The sequence below is a fragment of the Manis javanica genome, chromosome 3 (assembly GCF_040802235.1).
Source record: "Manis javanica isolate MJ-LG chromosome 3, MJ_LKY, whole genome shotgun sequence".
Taxonomy (NCBI): domain Eukaryota; kingdom Metazoa; phylum Chordata; class Mammalia; order Pholidota; family Manidae; genus Manis; species Manis javanica.
In genome coordinates, this window is record NC_133158.1 from 153,306,720 (window position 1) to 153,325,358 (window position 18,639).

General features: G+C 41.8%; 1 long non-coding RNA gene across 8 annotated transcripts in view; it reads right to left on the reverse strand.

The window, feature by feature from the left end:
• LOC108387343 (uncharacterized) overlaps positions 1-18,639 on the reverse strand; it is a 280,040-nt gene that overhangs the window by 224,196 nt on the left and 37,205 nt on the right. For 2 of the 8 annotated variants that reach the window (XR_012129450.1, XR_012129446.1), the window contains exon 3: positions 15,012-15,166. The exons of the other annotated variants lie outside the window; for them this stretch is intronic. This is a non-coding gene — a long non-coding RNA (uncharacterized lncRNA). The remainder of the gene's footprint in view (positions 1-15,011; positions 15,167-18,639) is intronic. 8 annotated transcript variants of the gene reach the window in all.

The window sequence follows — 18,639 nt, forward strand, 5'->3', positions numbered from 1 at the left end:
AACAAGCCTGATAATGAACTTGATAATGAAGCCTGATAATGAACACCCCAAGGAACGTTTTGCTGTCAATCTCTTTATTGAATCCATAGCGAACTTTCCTGGAGCTGAAACCCATTGGCAAGACACTTATATATCTTGTTACCTTTAACTATTTCTGTACATAGCTCCACAGATACAACTTTTTATACCTTTCTATAAATATAGCCATGATATCATTATCACACTCAACAAAAATAATGATTCCTTACTATCATCTAATACCCAGGCCCTATTTAAATTTTCCTAATTATCAAAATATCTTTTTTCCCATTGGTTATAATTAGGACCCAAAGCCCATATATTGCATTTGACTACATTAAGTCTATATTAACCAACAACTGTTTCCTTTTCCTCTAGTTTATTCCTGCTTTTTATTTATTGGAAGAAATGGACAGATTTGTCCTGTAGAACTCCTTTCATTTTTATAGCTATGTAGTATTCCACTATAAGTGTATGCCAGTTATTCAACTAGTCCTTTATTTATTGACATTTGCATTCTTTCCATTTGCCCTTACAATGAAGCGTCTTTGTGTATTTTTTTTCCATATTTTTGCCAATGAATCTTTCAAACAGATTTCTAGAAATAGGATTGCTGGGGTAATACATAAATGCATATATAATATTGCTAGATTTTTGTCAAATTCCCTCCATACCATTTTACATTCCAGCCAGCAATATAAAAGAGTTTGTTTCCCAGAGTCCTGTCAACAGAGTTGTCAAAACATCTGATACTCTGCCAGTTTTACACCTCAGCAGAATGGTTACTATGTTTTACTTCTTTTGGGTTTTCTTTGTAGCCTCTCAAGGGGTAGCTGTTTTCTTTGTTGGAGAAGGTGTGCTCGTGATTCGGCACTGTCACTTTGAGGCCAGTGTTCCTCCCCCCTTCCTGAAACCCCAGCTCTGAATCTCATGTACCCATCTCCATTGCCTTCTAACTCATCACACACCCCAGGTCTCTCCATGGGTTTCACTTCTCTCAGGGAAGTTTTCCTTAACAGCTAGCATAGCATTTCCCTTTTTTTAAAGGAAGCCAAACATTTTTCTTCATGATTATAAGCTATTTGCAATTCTCCCTCTGTGACTGTTTGTTCACATCTCTTGTCCATTATTTTTAATCAGCCTGTCTTATTTTCAAAGGATGAATCGTCTGAGGGAGAATTTCATGAGAGCAAAACAAAGAGAGCACCAATTAGAAACTGAATGCTAAAAATAACTTTTTTCATGTATTTAAACACAAGCAAATATTTTCTTCTATTTTTGATACTCATACCTAGAACTTGTCATCAGCTGTAAAGAGAAAAACTTTAAGCAGCCAAAGCAGTAGAGGTTAGTGATGCTGATTCTTTTCAGGGTAATAAGAATATTTTCCAGATTGGTCAGATTTCCAAGACAATTTGGAATTAACCTCTGGAAATTATTTTCTTAGATTCAGTGTATATTGTTAATACTCCAGCTAAAACATTATATCATGAAACATTTATGTTAATTGGATTAAAATCTCACATTTCTTTTATAAAATGTTTAATCTTTTTAATCTCCTATTAATAAAAAATAAAATTATATGCTAGCTGTTAAGCCAATTAGTTTTTAGTGATATTTACCCTTCTCTTTTATAAAATAAATTGGAAAAGGTTGACTACAGTGTCCAAAAAATTATTAAAGCTATTTCTGATTATTATGCTAAATTCTAATATAATTATTCTGCAAGACAGAGCACTAGAGTTCTTATACACTCCCACGTTCACTTACAGGAGGAATATCACGGCTTTATCAAACAACTGGCTTCAACAGACAAATAACTTATAATGCAAGCCATCAATTGCAATGCATCATTATAAATTTTTTAAATGGCATATTGATTTATTTTTATAATTTACTACAATCAGTCAGGGTTCTATCAAAGAACCACTAAGATTGGATTAGTTGCTGGAACTGGACTTCATGCAATTGTAGGAGCTGGTTAAGAAATCTCTGTAAGTGTATTAGCCAAGGTTCTCCAGAGACACAGATACACACATACACACATACACACATATGCACTCACACTGAGAAAGAGATTTACTATAGGCATTGGCTCACACAATTACAGAGACTGTGAAATCAGTGCCATGACTACCATCTCCAAGCTGGAGAACCAGGAAAGCCAGAGGCGTAATTCAGTCTGAGTCCAAAGACCTGAGAACCTGGGGCTCATGGCATAAGTCCTAATGTAAGTCCAAAGCCTGACAACCAAGAGCACCATATTCCAAGGCAGAAGATGAGTGTCTCAGCTCAAGTAAAGAGAGGGTGAATTTGCCCTTAGCCCACTTTTTTGTTCTATTCAGGCCCTCAGTGGATTGGATCAAGCCACACACATTAGAGAGGCCATCTGCTTTACTCAGTTCACCAATTCAGATGTAATCTCTTCCTGGGACACCTCCACAGACATACCCAGAAATAATGTTCACACAGATACCTGGGCATCCCCTAGCCCAGTCAAGTTGACACATACAATTAACTACCACAGTAAGGCTCTTGTCTTCCTGACTGATGCTGACAGGCAATCAGAAAGGGTGGATGGATGTAAAGTGAGGAAGAGCAAAATCAAGCTGGAACCCACATGCACCACATGGAGGCCCCAAGGGTGGACAAACTTTTGACTTTAATGTGTCCTGCAGAAGCCACAGTCTTTCACCACGGAGCTAAACACACATCCCTGCCCAGGAGTCAGAAAAGCTAACGTAGGCTCAGCTGCTGCCTCTTGCCAACGAAGTGAACCAGCAGATAAATAACCACCTGTGTGAGCTACGAATGGCTGCTGTTTCACTTCCACTGCCAAAGGCCCGAGAATCTCCTCTGTGGTGCACCCCAGCAGCAAACACACAGGAGGTAATATATTCCAGCCCAGCTGATCTGACACGTTTTAAAGCCACAGCAGCCTACCCCTTGTCAACGTGGCACTCAGACATGCCCTTAAACCACATTTAATCTCCAAATGAAGACAGAAACAAAGCCATGATTTGCTTAACATGATATAACTATACAATGCACAACCCAGAACACACTCTTTCCTGAAGAGGGGCTGCAAAGTCCCTTTTCTGTACTTGGGTGATATTCATTCTTCTCCTATTTGATCCACACGCCCCTTAGGCCATCCTGTAATTTACACACTGAGATACAAAGGTAACTACTATTGACATTTTATGTTCGATGAGAAAAGGATAAGGGAGGAAAACCAAAAATATTGAGTTGATATATGCCAAAATAAGAAATATCCATAATGATTACACATTTGTACCTGGGCATGAATTTACAGTTCTTACTTTTCATATTCCCGTTGCCCTCTGCAAACACCTTGGTTAATCATGGCTCTTGGCCAAGTGCACTGGATAAATCACTTCTATCAGGTCCGTGTGATTTAAACAATGACCTTACTGCTTTCACCATCTAGTTTACAAGTTATTTTTCAACAGTTGTCATAACAGCCTTCAAAATGTATGGAGTTCAAAGAATTGCTACAGCAAGACTCCTTTCGCCCTCATCAACTTATATACACGAACGAGTGTTCTCACATCTTTTATTGATAAAAATAAAATTGGGAAAGTGATGCTAAACTTTGTCTTATTCTAGAAATAAATAGTATTTGTCCAGATACATTAATTTGTTTCAAAAATCATATTTCTAATACAAGTTTAATTTTTCTTTAGTACACATATATTAAAATTTATACACATTTATATTATCATGATCAACTGTACACAGAAACATAACCACAATGTTAACCCAGTCTAAATAATGCTTTTAACATGTAGATCCTTAAGGTAACAGGGAATAAAATGAATTATAAAACTTTTATTTACATATGTATATTTGTTGCAGAAAACACAATAGAGCAATCAACAGAAGACTTTCAAGCATAAGACTATCTTATGTGAGAATAAAGTTTTGTAGGGTAAGTGGAATGGAAATGAAAGTTCAAGAAGGAAAAGTAAAGAAATAAAATGTTCTACTGTAAATATTACAGAAGAGCTTTTACAGGAGAGAAAAGCTTATTCATGTATTTTTAAAATAATAAGAGTGGGCATCAAATCAGTGTGGTATTTAGATTCCACTGGATATACTTAAAAGATCAGTACATCAGTTTTAATTATAAATAATAATTACTACATGCCAGAAATTATATCCTTGCTTTTATATAAATCTGTAATGAAAATATTAGATGTCACCTTCAAAGTAGTCAATCGTGTAGGGAAGATGGAAGTTCCCATGGCCAGGATGCTCATCTGACTCTGATCTACTTGCCCACTGCACGTGGGCACTGATGTAATTGGCCTACTGCATAGGCGCATGCTTACATACATGGTGGCAATGAGCCATTACTGTCTGTGTTGCTATATAAAGAGCTCTGCCCAGTGCTCTCCCCAGAGGCAGAGACAGAGATGGATTACAGACTTTCCAGATGCAGACATGATTCTATTACTCAATGTGCCACTGCAAGAATAAAGTTTGGTATAAACTCTTTTACCTCCAACATTCTGTTGTTATTTGGTCTCACTGAATCCAAAGTGAATTTGCCCAGAGCTGAAACCCAACAGCATGACATTTTGGAGTAATCAGCAGGATTTGCTGCAGACCAAAAAAAGAACAAATAAGCTGCCCTCATGGGAGGCATACTTAAGTGGGCTGCCCTTATGGTTTGGGAAATACTGCAGGAACTCCCTATAGAGGAAGCGATATCTGGTTGGGGAAGTTGGGGTTCCTATGGCCAGAATCCTCACTGAACTTAAACCACCTGATGATGAAACTGGCCTGTTGCTGGGCTGGCGCTTCCACACCTATAGGCAATAAGCTATTATTATATTATATTATATAGAGAGCTCGGCCCAGTGCTCTGGGCAGAGGCAGAGATGCTAGTGCTCGACCTACCGCCAGGAGAACAAGCTGGGTAATAAACCTTTTCACCCCAAAAACATTTTGCTGTCGATTTCTTTGGTCACACTGAATCCATAGCAAACTTGCCTGGGGATGAAACCCATTGGCAAGACATCTGGGTATCCCCCAGTGGGCATGTGGACTGAGGTGGCTTTCTTCCTAGAGGAGTGGGTCCCTTCCAGGACTGGGGGGAGGTGGAGGTGATGCCTGGAACAGTGATAGAGGACCTCCATGAGATTAGGAGATCCTTGGAGAAACAGAGTGCCCACGTGGGAGCTGTGGGTTAGCTATTTCGCAGAGTGTTAAAAAAGGCTATGGATGAGAAGGATGAGCTCCTGTGAGAAGTGTGAGAAGAGGCACAGTGAGAACACAAGCTGTGAGGTGCTGTGGAGGAGGCAGGAGCAGATAAAGATGCACTCCTGCGAGAAGCATGAGAACAGGCAACACAAGAATGTGAACTACGAGGTGCTGTGGAGGAGGTAAGAGATTTGTTTAAGACTGAGATGGCATCACTGCAATGTGCTGTGGAAGAGGTAAAGGCTATGAAGGAGAAGGATGTACTGCCAGAAGCACAAGAAGAGGCAGCCAGAAAACATGAGCTACGACATACTGTAGAGGACATGAGAGATTTGTTTAAGATTGAGATAGTGTCACTGTTATGCACGGTAGAGAAGGGAAAGGATGTAGTGGTGGAGATGCTCAGGGGAGTGGTGAGAGAGCTGCCGTCAGCCCCAGAAGGGGTGGAGGATACATTGGAGAAGAACAAGGAGGTGGTGCCAGAGGCATCAACCCCTCTCAATTGAAATCTTGCCCAGCTGTAATCAAGAAAATAAAGATGCAGCAACTGTGGGTTCTTCCAGGAGAGGTTCAGCCCCCTCCCCAGGTCATGGAGACTCCACATTCCACCCCATACACAGATGGAGCTGGTGGATTTGGGATTCCTGTTTTGGCAGAATTCCTCAGAGTCCATATCAGCCTGGCTCCTGCGCCTTTGGGATGTAGGAGTGGATAGGATCATTTTGTCTGGATCAGAGAAGGGAAAGTTGTCTTCCCTGACAACTCATCCTGCCTTGCAGCAGCAACTGTAGAATGCACACCAGACCCCAGGAAATCATTCATTTCTTGAATGGCTGAGTGCTGTTATTCACACTGTATGGCCCAATTAGGGTGAGTTACCATCCTTCCTGGCTAGATGGCAGACATATGCTGAGCTCCAACAGGTGTTACGGGAGATGGGCATGCAAAATGTCACTTATAACCCAGTAAATTATGATCCAGATGAGGAGCTGTTTACTGTAGGGATGAGGGATACAGTGTGCAAACAGCTCCCTCATCCCATTTTGGGCCCTTAGTGGCCATTCTTCTCCCTCACTTAGGGCAGCCCATAAATGAAGTTACCTATACTATGGCAGATTTGGGGGAGGCTGAAGTGATGTGGGCATGGAAGCGATTGAGGTTAGCTACTGAGAGGAAGGGTTTAAAGGGTCCTATGAAGGTCAGGAGGACCCAGATGTGGGTTGATTTGATAAAGGCAGGAGCAGACAAAGAGAAATTGGATGGAAAGTCAAATTAAATCTTACTGGAGCTGTGGCTACAGCTGAAGCCAGAGCAACAGTTTCAGCCATTGGCTAAGATGAGAACCTAGAAATGGAAGCTAGAAACAAAGCCACAAGTCCAGCCTAAGTGCCTGCAGGACTTCCTGCTAGAGAGTGAGCCAGCCTTGCCTGGACCCTCACAGGAAGATGATTGGTGATATGGTTTGACTGAAGGGAGGGTCAAGGCACCCACCAGGAGGCCACATGTTTAAATATCAATTCACTGGTCTCTAGTGAAGATACAATGTATCCTGACTATGGTAGACACAGAAGCCAAATGCTTACTAATTTATGGCAACCCTGAGAGGTTTCCTGGGACCCCCACTGTTATAGATGGATACAGGCATAAAGCTATGGGAGTGAAACAAGCCCAAATCCTGTTGAGTATAGGGTGTCTATCCCTAAAGGAGTATACTGTGTATATCTCTCCCATCACTGAATATATTTTGTGGATAGATATCCTGCAGGGCCTATGATTGCAGACCACTGCAGGTGAATTCAGACTGAGGATATATATGGTGAAGGTAGTTCTGAGGGGACATGCTAAGCACCCACCCATAGCTTTGCCTGTGCCTCAGCAGGTGACTAATACCAAGCAATACATATTGCCTGGAAAGCATAAAGAGATTGGAGAAACCCTCCGAGAGCTGTAGAGGGTGGGTATTATAAAGCTCACCTACTGCCCTTTTAATTCCCCAGTGTGGCCAGTGAAAAAGCCAGACGGCTTCTGGTATATGGCCATGGATTACAGAGAATTGAATAAAGTCATACCCCCTCTGCATGCTGCTGTCCCATCTATTACAGCCCTCATGGACACCCTCAGTCATGAACTAGGAACATATCATTATGTTGTGGATCCAGCTAACATCTTCTTGTCCATTGATAGAGCACAGGAAAATCCAGAACAGTTTGCCTTCACATGGGAAGGATGGCAAAGGACTTTCACTGTCTTTCCACAGGGGTACTTCCACAGTCCCACTGTCTGTCAGGGAATCATGGTCCAGGAATTGGCAGCATGGGGGAAACCACCAACAGTGTGGCTGTACCATATTGGTGATGTCATGCTTATTTCTGATTCTCTTACAAACCTAGAAGGTGCAGCACCTGGACTGCTGCAACATCTACAGGAGAAAGGATGGGCTGTGAACACACCATGGTTCAGGGAGCAAGTTTGTCAGTCAGATTCTTGGGGATTATCTGGTTGACTAAGACCAAAGTTATTCCAGAAGAAGTCATAAAGTCAAGACCTTTCCTACCCCTACAACTGTGGCATTATTGCAAGAATTTTTGAGTCTTTTAGGCTACTGAAGAGTGTTTATCCCACACTTGGCACAAATTCTGAAGCCCTTATACTATTTGGTATGAACAGGCACCAGGTGGGACTAAGATGAAACATTTATATTTGCTTTACTGCTGCAAAAGGGGCAGTCAAGGCTCTGCAGGCCTTGAGTGTGACAGACTCATCAAGGCCCTGTGAGCTGGATGTTCATGTGAATGAAGACGGTTATGGCTGGAGTCTGTGGCAGCAGCTTAAATGAACTCACCAACCCATTGAATTCTGGTCACAACTCTAGAAAGGGGCAGAGGTACAGTACACATTGATAGAGAAACAATTGGCTGTCAGATACCTCACCTTGCTGGCTATGGAGCCCATCACCAGAACAGCCCCGATAAAGGTAATAACCACCATCCTATCACAGGGTGGGTATGAGATTGGACCCAAAAGCCATGAAATGGTGTGGCACAGATGCCAACACTGGCCAAGTGGGATCTATTCCTACAGCAGTGTAGCATCCTTTCTACTAGCCCCTTGAGTGGAGAACTTCAGTGCTTATTAGGGCCAGTGACATATACCAGTGAAAGGTAGGAGGAATTTGCTTTAAAGCCATTAGTAGCAGAGAGCCCTTATCGGGAGGAAAGAACCCCTATATCTGAAGATGCATGGTACACAGATAGCTCAAGCCATGGGCAGCCCCCAAAATGAAGGGCTATAGCTTTCCACATAAGACTGAGATAATATGGATGGAAGGTGGTGAGGGGAAGAGCAGTCAATGGGCAGAGTTGTGGTCAATGTGGCTTGTGATCAGTGGCTTTAGGAGCCCTCCCCTATAGTTGTCTGCACTGACAGCTGGGCTGTCTAGTGAGGTTTCACTCTGTGGCTACTAACATGGTACCATGCCAACTGGCTGGTAGGTCACCAACCCCTTTGCAGGCAAGAGTTGTGGCAAGACTTTTGGGCCTGTGGTCAGAGTAAAATGGTTACAGTATATCATGTGACAGGTCATTTGCTGCTGGCATCCTCAGGAAGTGATGAAGCAGATGAATTGGCCCTGGTATGTTGGCTAGAAGGAAAGCCTGCCTCTGATGTGGCCCAATGGTTATATCAACGCTTGTTGCATACATTGATGTGCAATGTGGGCTACAGCCTATCAGTGGGGCCTGCCATTAACCTTTGAAGAAGTTAGCAGAGCCCAACAGGAGTGCATCGTATGCTCTAAAAGGGACTTACACCGAGTCCCACAGCAACCTGTGACAATACTTAAGGTCACCTATCACCTAATGATACCCTTCATTAGGTGGCAGATAGGCTATATTGGGCCTCTGCCTGTATCAGAAGGTTACCAATATGTCATGACTGGTGAGGACACAGCTACCGGACTTCTGATTGCTTTTCCTGTGCATTAAACAGACCAGCAAATGACCAAAAGAGGCCTAGAGTGTCTTCACAGACTATGGGCAACCACAGGTAATTGAGAGCAATCTAGGCACCATTTTATTGGATGGACATGCATTACAAGAATGGGTGCAACAGTTAGGGATAAAGTGGAAGTTTTATGTATCATATAACGCTACTGGGGCAGGCATAATAGAGAAGTACAGTGGTTTATTAAAATCTGGCCTGAAGTCAGATACTAAAAATCTAAGGGATGGAGAGTCCACTTATGGAAAGTGCTATGGCATTTGAACAAGAAGCCCCAGAAGGGGGCATTGAGCCCTGCAGACATGCTAACACACATTTCTGTCTCCCCTGTACCTCTGCAAGCACAAACCAAGGAGGAATTGTTGAAGCCGGGTTTGGCCACCAGAATGATATCTTGCTGCCAGCACTGACTACAATAAACCCAGGAGACTACATTCAGTGGATGTGTCCTGGGACATTTTGACAAACAGATCAGCAATGGCTGGCTCTTCTGGCACTGTGGGGACAAGGCGTGGAGTCTGGCCTCCTGTGTAGGCCTGGAGTAATGGCAGAGTAGTCCCCAAAGATCGTGGTAGTGTACCCTAAAAGGCCAGAAGTTAGGAGCATCTTACCAGAGAGTCTATTTTTATGTTTATGTCTAGTGCATGCACCTCCAGTAGCACTATACAAAGACCCTTCAGCAACTCTGACAGGGAGAGTGGTAAAGGACCCTGGACGGGACCCCCTTCCTGCCATGGGCCTATCACAAGACCACTCTCTTGCATGCATCCTACCTGATGGACAAGATTTGCCTATGTTGGTATTCTTAAAACATGTGTCTTTAGTCTTTAAGGTTAATCTCCTCTAATGTCTTTGTGGACTGGCTGCACACCCTAACAAAAACTGCCAGAACGTCTGCTTGCTGGGTGTGCACAGAGCTCTCTATCAGTTCTGCTACTGACCTCCCATGAAAAGTGCAAATCATGAACTGGAACTGGTTTGAATACAGCAAGAATGACTATTTGGTAGTAATCTATCTTCTCAGGCTTGAGGATCACTGTTATTATTTTTTTGTTGTTACCCTCTGTTGCTGTTGTAGAATCTGGTTACAAGGTTTCAGTTTTCTCACACAAGGACCATTGCAGAAATGCAGAGATTGGAGAAACCCTCCGAGAGCTGTAGAGGGTGGATATTATACAGCCCATCCATAGCCTTTCTAATTCCCTGGTGTGGTCAGTAAAAAAGCTGAAAGGCTCCTGGCATATGACCATGATCTTGGCCAAAGGAACTTCCATTTTCCTCACAAGTGCTCTCTAAGTATTCAAGTAAAAAAGTCATATGTCTCACACTTTAAATCCAAAGCTAGAAATGATTAAGCTTAGTGAGGAAGGCATGTCAAAAGCTGAGATAGGCCAAAAGCTAGGCCTCTTGCACCAAACACAGTTAGCCAACTTGTGAGTAATAAGGAGAGGTTCTAAAGACAATTAAAAGTGCTGCTCCAGTGAACACACAAATGACAAGCAAGCTGAACAACACTATTGCTGATAATGGAGAAAGTTTTAGTGGTCTGGATAGAAGATCAAACCAGCCACAATGCTTCCTTAATCCCAAGGCTCATTCAGAGCAAAGCTCTGCTTCTCTTCAATTATATGAAGGCCAAGAGGTGAAAAGCAGCAAAAGGAAAGTTGGAAGCTAGCCTTGGCTTATGGCTTATGAGAGATTGCCTTATGAAGTTTAAGGTAAGAAGCCATCTCCATAACATAAAAGTGCAAGAAGAAGCAGCAGGTGCTGATGGAGAAGCTGCAGGAAGTTATCCAGAAGATGGAACTGAGATAAGTAATGGAGGTGGCTACACTCCATAAAAGATTTTCAGTGTAGATGCAACAGCCTTCTATTGGGAGATGATGCCATCTAGGACTTTCATAGTAGAGAGGAGAAGTCAATGCCTGGCTTCAAAGCTTCAAAGCTCAGGCTGGCTCTCTTGTTGGGGCTAGTGCAGCTGGTGACTTTAAGTTGAAGCCAGCGCTCATTGACCATTGCAAAGATCCAACGGCCCTTAGGAATTATGCTACATCTACTCTGCCTGTGCTCTATAAATGGAACAACAAAGCCTGCATGACACTACATCTGTTCACAACACAGTTTATGGAATATTTTGAATTCAACATTGATACTAATGCTCAGAAAAAAGATACCTTTCAAAATATTACTGCTCATTGACAATGCACCTGCACCCAAGAGCTCTGGTGAAGATTAATGAGATTAATGCTGTTTTCATACCTGCTAATCCAGCATCCATCTTGCAGCCCAGGGATCTAGGAGCCATTTTGACTTTCAAGTCTTACTACTTAAGAAATAACATTTTGTAAGGCAATAGCTGCTATGGACAGTGATTCCTCTGATGGATCTAGGCAGAGTAAACTGCACATCTTCTGGAAAGGATTCACCACTGTAGGTGCTATTGAGAACACTCATGATTCCTGGGAAGAGATCAGAACATCAATATGAACAAGAGTTTGGAAGAAGCTGATTCCAGCCTCATGGATGACTGAGGGGTTCAAGACTTCAGAGGAAGAAGTCACCGATTCCATCACAGCCGCGGCAGAAACAGTGAGATCTGGAATTGGAAGTGGAACCTGAAAATGGGACTGAGTCACTGCATGTCATGATGAGACTTTACTGAATGGGGATTCGCTTCTCATGGGTGAGCAAACAAACTGGTTTCTTGAGGTGGAAACTACTCTTGGTGAAGATTACTGAAATGACAACAAAAGAAGGAATATCACGTAAATGTAGTTGATAAAGCAGCAGCAGGGTTTGAGAGGAATAATTCCAAGTTCTTCTGTGAGTAAATGCTACTAAACATCATGGCATGCATGCTACAGAGAAACCGCTCATGAAAGGAAGAGTTGATCGATGCAGGAAACTTCACTGTCTTATTTTAAGAAATTGCCACAGCTACCCAGCCTTCAGCAACTAGCACTCTGATCAGCCAACAGCCATCCACATCTAGGCAAGACCCTCTCCCCACCCCCAGCAAAAAGATTACAACCTGCTGAAAGCTCAGATGATGATTAGCATTTTTTTAATCAATAAAAGTATTTTTAATGAAAGTATGTACATTGTTGTTTAGACATAATTCTATTGCACACTAAATAGACTATAACACTGTATATTGTGAGCATAACTTTATATATACCAGGGAACCAAAAAATTCATTTGACCTATTTTATTGCAATATTTACTTTACTGTGGTGGATTGGAACTGAACCTGCCCTTATTCAATCACAAGTAATAAACTGCCAAACAGAACCATCATCAGTAAATTGAGATACAGCCAGTGCTGTGGTCTGAATGTTTCCCCCAAATTCATATGTTGGAATCCTGATGCCCAGTGTGATGGTATTAGGAGGTGGGCCTTTGGGAGGTGCTTAGGTTATGAGGGTGGGATTAGTGCCTTACAGAAGAGGCTGGGAGTGCTCCCTTCCCTCTTTCACCACATGGGAGTATGAGGAGAAATCTGTGACCTGGTACCAGACCCTCACCCAGCCCAATCTGTACATCCATCTTGGACTTCCAACTTCCAGAACTGTGAGAAATAAATTTCTATTGTTACTGTTCATAAGTGACTCTGTCTGTGGTCATTTGTTAGAGCAGTTGTTCTGAACAGACCCAAACATTTGTGTAAAGGAAAACTACACAGCTGATAAAAGGAATGAGGATGCTACATACTGATATGGAAACATCTCTGACACGTCATGTTAGGTGAGGAAAGTCAGTATAGAACAGTGTACATAATGCTGCCACTTGGGTAAGAAGAGAAGGGTGCCATTTGCTACTTTTGCCTAAAAGCACTGAAAGCTGACCAAAGAGGCTTTCCAGTTGCCTATCAGAGAGGAGGGGACAGTGAGGACAGGAGGGAGGAGGACAGGGGTAAGAGCGAGATTGTGATCTTAGATTGTCTTCATTTTGAGCCAGATGAATGCATTATCTGTTTAAGTACTTTTATCTTTAAAAGACTGATTATTAAGATGTTAATATTCAGAGGATCAGCATGAGGGGTATATCAGAATTTTTTGCACTATTTTTTTGCAGTTTTTTTGGGGGGGATGAAGTTACTTCAAAAAGAAAAGTTTAAAAATCTTAGATACAGTTAGAAGGATAACAAATAAAAGACCTAAAGTATAACATGAATATGAACCATTCAATTGCTGAGAGGAAATAGGGAAGAGAAGTTGGGGGTGGGGAGCAGTAGAAAGCAAGTGACCAGGAAGGCCTGGGAAGGACTAATAAAGAAGAAAACCTTTTTAAGGGTTGCATTGACCTTTCCCCAGATTTTTTTCGAAAAGGAAGACTGCGGCTACAGGTGAATCAGTGGTTCTCGACAGCTGGCCTGGAACAACTTTTTCCTTCGAGCTTTGCTTTCTTGCTGGATGCTTTTCCTCCCATCTGCTCCCCAGACTGTGCACAGGACACTGGCTGAGAAGGTAAGGCCGGGGCATTTGCAGCAGGATTTGATTTGTGCCTTTTGGTTGGAAGCACTTAACACAGGCTGCAGGGGCTGGCAGGACACACACATTTCCCTCCACAGGAGGAACCAGGCAAATTAAACCCCACACTGTGAGTCAACAAAAATAAAAGCCTTTACTACAGGTAACGTGTTTACCAACCCAGGTTTCCGGACACTGGAGGCCTAGAGCCCGGCTCCAGCAAAGCAGGAGCCACCCCTGGGAGGTTTGTGGAGCGGAGCCTGCAGTGCATCTCGCCCAAGGGAGGGCTGATTTCAACATTCTCAAGACTTCTGTGGGAACAGAAGTAGGCACCTCTCTGGGTCGGAGTCTAAAGGAATCCCCAGAAATGTAACTGCAAAAACAGTGCCAACCTTCAGACAGTAGGAACCAAAGGTACAAAAAGATTTTGCTGTCCTGATACCTTGTACTCAGATCCATTTCTTTAGCCCTAACACTCAAAGCAATCATCTAGATTTAATTTGGGGTCATTTTTTTCAAAGTAAACTTGATAAGGTTGTACTTTTTTTCTTCAGAAATAGGGTGGCAAAGGTAGATTCCATGGGCAAGATCTTTAGACACTGCATAAATTGTACACTAAGTGATAATAACGTATATTTGTACAATAATACTATGTTGTCCTACTCTTTATTGAACACTTACTAAGTGCTTTGCATACTTGACCTTATTTAATCTTCATGACAACCATATAAATTACCCTAATCCCCAAGGCAGAGAGGAAAACTGAGTTTTTAAAGGTTTTAAGTTATTACCTAACATCTCCCAACCATAGTATTTCATCAGATATTAGATAATAGAATTATTTTAAATACTATTAAGAAAGAAAAAAATGCTGCCAATTATACTATGCTGCTCCATCAGTTATACAACACCTCCCATTTCAGAGAAGTTAAATGTGAAAAGATATGGGTCCAGATCCTGCATGCAATAGTGAGTGTGTGCTCTGCAGCTCTGCTGTTTATGGGGCATTTTTATAGTCACTATTGAATTTCTTCCTCAGAACAATCCCCCCCAAAAAAAGCAGGAATAATTACCCCCATTTTCAGATGAGAAAATAGATTCAGAGTGGGTAAGCAATTTACCCAAAGTCACATAGCTTGCGGTTATAACTCAACACACATCCTGGCTTCTATGTTAGTATTTCTTCTGCTAAATTATGCAGCCTCTACTCACCTCAAAAAATGCCTTAGCTATTAGTTATTTATCAGTGGGATTATATGAACAAGAATAGATAATGAGCAGGAGAACATCTCTTACCACAACTCTGGCCAGATTATCTTGGTGACCTCTGGCTGTGGATGAAATGCTGTCCTTTATCCATTTAATTTATAGAATACTTCATGAACATATGCTACAGGCAGCAGGCACTGTGCCCCACAGGCTTCTTTAGTCCGCAAATTTATCTATGAAAACTTTCAAACATACAGAAAAATTGAATGTATACAATACAGTGAACTCTCATACACCCTCCATCTACAATGCACAATTATTAACCTTTTGACATATTTACTTTCTTTCTATACCTGTTTTGAAAACTAAGTGAGCATAAGTTGCAGGCATCATAATTCTTCTTAAATATTTCAACATGCACCTTTTAAGAACAAAGATGTTTTTCCACATAACCATACTTGAGATAATCAGTTTTATGTGTCAACTTGGCTGGGCTACAGGCCCATTATTCAATCAAACACTCATCTAGGTGCTACCATGAAGATAATTTGCAAATATGATTAAAATTCATAGTCAGCTGATTTTCAATAAGGGAGATCATCCTAGATAATCTGTGGGCTTGAGTCAATCAGTTGGAAGGACTTAAGAATGGAACTAAGGCTTCCTGGAAAAAAGAAATTCCACCTACAGACTTTAGCCTCACCCTTATTCAAGCAAGATTCTAACCTACCCTTCCTGATAGCCTGTCCTAAGAATTTCAGACATGCTATCTTAGTCAGCTTGGGCTGCTATAACAAAAATACCAAAGACTCTGTGATTTAAACAACAAACATACACTTCTCACAGTTCTGAAGTCTAGGAAGTCCAAATCAAGACACCTGTAGATTTGGTGTCTCGTGAGAGTCCACTTTCTGGTTCACAGAAGCTGTCTTGCTGCTGTGTCCTCACATGGCAGAAGAGACCAGAGAGCACTCTGGGGTCTTTTTTAATAGTTTCTAACCCCATTCATGAGGGCTTCACTATCATGACCTAATCATCTCCCAAAGGCCCCGCCTCCAAACACCATCACCTGCAGTTTCAACATATGAATTCTGGACGGACACAAACATTCAGCCTATAGTATTTGCCTAGCTAGTCCCACAGTCACATAAGCCGACCCATGCAATAAACATTTTGAGACACATATCCTACTCCTCTGTCTCTCTGGTTAACCACACTTGCTACACTACCTAAGAAAAGTAACATTATGCCCAGCCTCATCTTTTATTAATGATTCTTAACCTGAGGTCACAGGATGTGTTTCAAGGGTCAGGATAGAGCTTGAAACTGTGAGCAGCATTTGGAATGTTCATACATTTTGTGAACTTTTCTGGGGAAAGGTTAGCTTTCATGAAATCCTCAAAAAGTGAATTACTCCCAAAATGACCAAGTCTTACTGCATTAAACACATTTTTCTAGCTCCATAAACCTGACAGTAGTGACAACAGAGGAAACAGAGGCTGACTGGCTTTAACTGAGACCCAAGTCAGTCTCTGAGAGAAATCGGGGTGTGGTGGCAAGTAGCCAGCAACCTAGCGGCAGTTCCAGAGCTTCATTCTCTTTAGGTCTCTTAGCTGGTCCAAGGTATTTACAGTATGTTTCAAACCTTTTAACAACAGGACAAAGGGAGTCCCTGCAAGTTTCACTGTTAGTTTCAATTGCTCCAAGCACAGAGCAATTGAAATTCAGCCATTTTTCTGGGGGCGACTATGGAGATGAAGATACACTAAAGTTTTGCATTTAATTTTGATCACATCATTTTTAATAAATATTTGGCATAAGAAGCTGAATAATAAGCTAATCCTCTGGCCAACATCCCTTCTTGCCAAAATTAAGAAGTAGAAGATAGCAAAATGTCTGTTATCAGTGGTGGGAAACTGGGCGGCAGTTGTTGACTGACCAAGTTGGAAGGTGCCATTACTGTGAGTCAAGATTACAGACAAAGCAGGAAAACCTTTCTAAAGTTTTTCAACAAAAAACAACAAAAAAATTCCTAAGGAAGGTTTTTTCCCCCTCTACTTATAGCTTTGTTAAATCCCTATACGAGATCAGCTTCTTATATATAGGCATTCCTCCTATTTACAAAGTCTAACTCGCAGCAGCCATATTCCCTTCTTGTCATGCATCAGGTAGCCCGTGACGAGGCAGGAAAGGGCAGAACAGAATTACCTCCTAAAAATATGCCCTTCTCTGAGCAGGGTTGGGGTAAGTGTCTCTTCCCCTGCTGGCTTCTTCACCCACAGTATAAACCTGGCCAAGGCCCTGAGCCAATCCACATCTGGGTGGAAAACAAACAGCAGCTCCATGTGCACTGTCCCATGGGGCCCACAGCCGGTCACAGGCCACAAGGTAAATGTCTAATATTGCTGGAATGTGCCCTGGGCCCAGGGGTGACCTCCCTGCTGTTTTCTTGTACCACTGAGCTGGCCAGTCCTATAGCCCCACTTCTTCCTTGTGTGTCTTTACTTGTGACTTGAGCTCCCACCTTGTGACAGCAACCTTCTTCCAAATACCTAAGTTAATTCCACAGGAAAAGATAAAGAGTGCTTGATCTGAGACGGAAACTCCATCCCACAATTAGATGTGCATTTATACCAGTCTTCATGATCAGAGTTGAGGAGGAGTTTAGTGAGTATCCTGAATTCTCAGACCAAAGTTTAAATGGGGCTGATGGAGAAAACGATAAGATGACCAAGAGGAATTCAAAGATTCTTCAGGGTCAGCCGCCCTGGTGCCACCCCTTCCTGCTTGCCACTGAACAAGCCAAGAGAGTTGAAACGTGACAATTAAAAAAAAAAAGTAGCAAAAATCTAAAAAACAGTTAAATATCATTAAAAAAAAACTATAATAGAATGGAGAGGGAAAAACAAAAGTGATAAGAAAAAATGAGATGCAATAAATATAAGCTATGAAAAATGTTAACTTGAGTTTAAAAAGTGTTGTATAAAGTAAGAAAAGTGTAGGGGAGGAAAAATGTGACTTTCTTCCTCTATCTTCCTAGGTTATCTAGCCAGGTCCTGCAAGTCAGTCTGACAAAAGATAGATTAACAAGAGAAAAACGAGAAGTTTATAAACATGTGTGTTGTGCATACATGTGGGAGTGCTCAGTGATGCGTAACTCAAAATGTGGCTAGAACTTGTGCTTATATACAATATTACCAAGAGAACAATACATTTTTAGAGAAGTGACAAGACAAAGGAAAAGGACTTGGAGTTTCAAATTGTGGCAAGGCAAATGTATGAAGGAAACTAATGGTAATGAGGACTAGTTAGTAGGGTTTATTATTCAGATTCTTCTGATGCCATCTCTCAGATGGTCAGGGTCTAGAGTTATCTTCAGTGATAAACTGCTGTCCTTTCTTGTAGATAGAGATGAGGGGTCACCTTTACAAATGTATGTTCTGCTTTTAGGCAAATAGAGGAGCTTTTCTTCTATTTACTGCTTCTCAGTTGCCTTCTGCTCAAAATAATCCTTAAACCAAAGTGGTGTATTTTGGGGTGGCATGTTCTAGTACCCTTCAAAAAGAAGCTACCACTATTGAGACACAAACAAATAGAATAAGAAGGTTCAAATATGTAAAAGATAACACCATAAAATAAACCATAACCCAAATAAAACTGGTCCTCCCCATTCCAACCTTAGGGTGAATAGCATGGAGATGCATCTAGAAGAAAC